Genomic DNA, 4493 nt, shown 5'->3' with positions numbered 1-4493 from the left:
TGGTTTATAAGGATGCTCAGTCTCTAAGCCACCAATCAGGAACTGAGGGGAAAAGTGGGTATCTTGAAAGTAGAAGCCACTGAACATAGCATTACCTAGAGCTATTTTGTCTAAATTATGGCACAGTTTCATGCCAGTCTCAATATCAGTTCTTTTTCAGATAAGATATTTACTTGCAGCACCTACTGATAAGCTAGGATAAATGAAAATGACTCAGCTGTTAGCTTAGACTAACACAGCACATGCAATCATTCCAATGGCCCATCTACTGGCCAGGCTTTCATACACACAAAATTGGCTAGAACAAGCACCTTTTCGTTTTTATGGTGGGGGAAGGAAGCTATGCTCTTCCTGGGCAGCATTATCTTGCAAAGAAAGCATGGGTTGGGGGTTATACAGGCAGTCTTTCCTTGTCAAAAGGTGTGGAAGGCCATTTATGCTTTTTTGTGTCTCATAAATCACTTGCTTCCATACTTGAAAACCTGAAGTCAAAATACTCAGCCAGAACGGAGAGATGGTCACTTTGCCTTTGGCCGCGTGCTACCAGAGTCATTTACAGAGCAGGTACCAACAGCCCTGCTGACTGTGTGTCATGTCATCCATCATGCGAAACTAAACCAACAAGGCGTGAAGAGACGGTTGTGGGAACTCTTGTCAGAGAGGTCAGACCACTTCATCAAGGAGGCAGGGCAACGTTTAGGATAGCTGGCCAATGGGAAGGGTTGCGCAGGGCACATTTTTAACGAGGGGCTTTCCCATACTCTATAAAGAAAATCTCAGGAGGCAGAAGTTCACCTTTACTTTTGGGCACCAAACTATATTTGAGAAAGGACTATCACTCCTAAAATATGCTACAGTCTCATTCCTCTTCCTTCCTGCTGGTCCTTTTCAATTTTTCTCTTGTTGTGAACAGCTGAAGTGACTACCTTGTCAAGTTGAGAAATGGCACTACTTTCGAATATTATTCATATTTTACGAAAGATATACTTTGTGAAGTAGACTTGCCCACTGAGCCAGGTTCTGATACTGTAGCCCCACTGCCATAACTATCTGTGTCTTATCCTCAAGACAATCACAAAAAAACATATGTTAAGAGACAAAGTTCCGAGCCTCACCCGACCCCACCCCGCCCTGCCGACTGGCCCAGCGAACCCACCGCAGACCTGCCGACAGCCCGCGGATCTGCCCTCCTTTGAGTGCGCCGTGTCTGGTTCATCCACTGTCGCTGCTGCTAAGTCACTTCAGTCGTGTCTGACTCTGTGCGACCCCATAGACGGCAGCCCACCAGGCTCCCCCGTCCTTGGGATTCTCCAGGCAAGAATACTGGAGTGGGTTGCCATTTCCTTCTCCAATGCATGAAAGTGAAAAGTGAAAGTGAAGTCGCTCAGTCGTGTCCGATTCTTAGCGACCTCATGGACTGCAGCCCACTAGGCTCCTCCATCCATGGGGTTTTCCAGGCAAGAGTACTGCAGTGGGGTGCCACTGCCTTCTCCGTCCAGTGTTGCAGCTATGAAAAAAAGTGGTTCAACAGCTCTGTCTGGAGGCCGGGCTCAATCAGGTGACAGTTTCCCAGGCAGCTGCAGATATCAAACAGTTCTGTCTGCAGAATGCTCAACATGACCCTCTGATGACTGGAGTATCTTCAAGTACAAATCCCTTCAGGCCCCAAAAAGTCTGTTCCTTTTTGTAGTAAAACAAATCTTTACAAGGTTTTCCAAACCATTTTTTATAAACCAGTGATTATTCAAAGGAAAGCTAAATTTGAAGCCTGTACAAAAGCCTCTTTGTAAAGTGCCATACTGTACAAACTTCTACTTTTGTTAATCCTTAATGTCTACCTCTCTGAATATTCATAATTTTCTGTTTCACAAGGATAATTATTTTATATACACTGATGGCAGCATACAATAAAATATTTAGTCTAAAAAAAAAGAAACAAATACAGTCATTGCTCATATAACACTCAAATTTATGTAGAATCCTTTGCCTGGCACATATTTAGGCTCTCAAAAGTTATTTGTTAAATAAGACGATAAAGATGGATATTGGAAGAACATAAAACTACTGCAATTACCACATGTGAGGAAATTGAATGATAAAATAGTGAAGTAATATTCTTAAGCCATGCATTTAATGGGTATTTGGTCACAAGTACCCTAGGTTCAGAGCCTAAGAAATTAACCATTTAGCTAAATCACATCCACTATAAGGTATTCTTGCCTGTAATGCTAATATATTATTACCTTGCCCTCTTTTAACAGATACCCTGAGTCTTATACAAATCCAACCAAGAAAACAGTAGAAATGTAATACATAAAGCAAACTGTAACTTGCTAACAGCTTCTAACTCCTTTTTTATTTGTAACCTGTTTTAGATAAAGTTATCCTATCTCCAGATTGGTTAGCAGAGGGTCTGGAAAAAAAAGTTTTTAATAGACATTTAACCAGAGTTATCGCTGATACTGTGGGAGATAAAATGAGTTCTCATTCAGATGATTTAATATCCATAAAGAGTTAAAATGAAATAGTTAAAATGAAAAAGAATACTCAATTTGGTGAAAATGACCCCGAAGAATTACATTCTCCAGTCTTAAACCTCAATCACCAAAAACTTATTGACCTCTATTTAGATCTACTTTGGTGATTTCTTTTACTACCTGAGGATTCCAAAAGAAAATGATCGATTCAATTATTCCAGTAGATGTAATTTACTATAAATCAATGATCGTAGAGGGAGACTGATGAGATATGTAAGTATAAAGGTAATTGGAATTGAGTTTCTGAGTGAGAAAGGACTTCCAAATATTGGAAGGGAAAGAACTAGAATTAACGCCTTTGTTGAATTGGAATTGGAAGTTCCATGTGAATTCATGGTATTTATAAACTTCCCTGGTGGCTCTGCTGGTAAAGAATCCACCTGCAATACAGGAGACATGGATTCGATACTTGAGTTGGGAAGATGCCCTGGAGAAGGAAACAGCTACCCACTCCAGTATTCTGGCTTGGAGAATTACATGGAATGTATAGTCTGTGGCGTCACAATGAGTCAGACATGACTGAGCAACTTTCCCTTTCACCTTCACCCTTCATAAATATATAAACATATATAAATATATATCTCACCATGTATACGTATATCACACTATATTAAATGCCATTATGTATCAATTATCTATTGGTACCTACATAAAATGCACATTTAAATATGCATAAAAATGTATACATAACATACATAATGTATTAGTTTCCTAGAGCTGCTAAGCAAATTAATGATTACTAGAAAGTTGGTGCCTTAAAGTAACAGAAACTTATTTTCTCATAGTTCTGGAGGCCAGAAGTTTAAAATTAAGTTATTGGCAGGGTTGGTTCCTTCTTCATTCTCTGAAAGAGATTCTATTCTGTCATCTTCTTCTACCTCCGGTTAGCTGTCCTTAGTCATTGTCTTCAGTCCATGACATTGACATTGGCTTGTAGCCATATCACTATAATCTGTCTCTATCCTCACATGACCTTCTTCTCTCTATGTGTCTGTGGCTCTGTACTTTCTTCTCCCTTGTCTTATAAAGACACCAGTGATTGCATGTAAGACCCACCCAATCCAATATGATCTCATTTTAACTTAACAAGTTCCATCTGTAAATATTCTGTCTAAAAAAGTCACAGTCTGAGGTTCTGGGTGGACATGAGTTTTGGGAGGAGACTAACAAATTATGCACATTCCCAGCATTGTCTGGTGAGAGAGCTTGGTAATAGTGACACATCGAAAGTAATGAGCACACCTAGTTTCCAGATCTTGGTTTCTAAATGCCCTTGTTAACTACAAAGAACCAGGGATAACTGTTGAATTAAGTGATGGATAATTCAAGGTCATTATACAATTCTTTCTATTCTGGAGTCAGAAGCCGTTGATCAATGAAGGGTCAGGAAAGAAGAGGTCAAGAGGTTAGAGTGCAGAGCTCTCTACTGGAAGTGCTATACTTTGTCACTCTATCATTTTTTTTGTCAACCTATCATCAGTTATTTGTATGAATATGGACAAAACACATAAGTGTGAAGGCTTTTATTTCTACAGTGAGATTAGAATTAGCTGTCTTCCAGAAGATCATAATCTCTTGAGTTCCCTTTCAGCTTTAGGAGATATGGATTATGAAACACCTCTGAAATGGAGGGGATACTGCTACCTGAAAACTGGGTTTGCTTCTTAGTGTGTCAAGCCAATAGATACAACCAAGTCAAAGATTAGGAGAAGGAAGTATTGAGTATTATTTGCAGCAAGTAAGGAGAATATCAGGGATCTTTCTCAAAGCAGTATCTCCTCAAATTGAAAAATTGGGAAAGCTTTAAGCTGCTGCTAAGTCACTTCAGTCGTGTCCAACTCTGTGAGACCCCATAGACGGCAGCCCACCAGGCTCCCCCATCCCTGGGATTCTTCAGGCAAGAACACTGGAGTGGGTTGCCATTTCCTTCTCCAGTGCATGAAAGTGAAAGTGAAA

General features: G+C 40.0%; 1 pseudogene; it reads left to right on the top strand.

Moving 5' to 3' along the window:
* Nucleotides 1-1086: 1086 nt before the first annotated feature.
* Nucleotides 1087-1725, top strand: LOC102284626 (guanine nucleotide-binding protein G(I)/G(S)/G(O) subunit gamma-5 pseudogene; annotated as a pseudogene).
* The last annotated feature ends 2768 nt before the right edge of the window (nucleotides 1726-4493 follow it).

The sequence above is a fragment of the Bos mutus genome, chromosome 3 (genome assembly GCF_027580195.1).
Source record: "Bos mutus isolate GX-2022 chromosome 3, NWIPB_WYAK_1.1, whole genome shotgun sequence".
Taxonomy (NCBI): Eukaryota; Metazoa; Chordata; class Mammalia; order Artiodactyla; family Bovidae; genus Bos; species Bos mutus.
The sequence above is the reverse complement of the archived record's forward strand: the minus strand, read 5'-3'. Positions and strand labels throughout refer to the sequence as shown.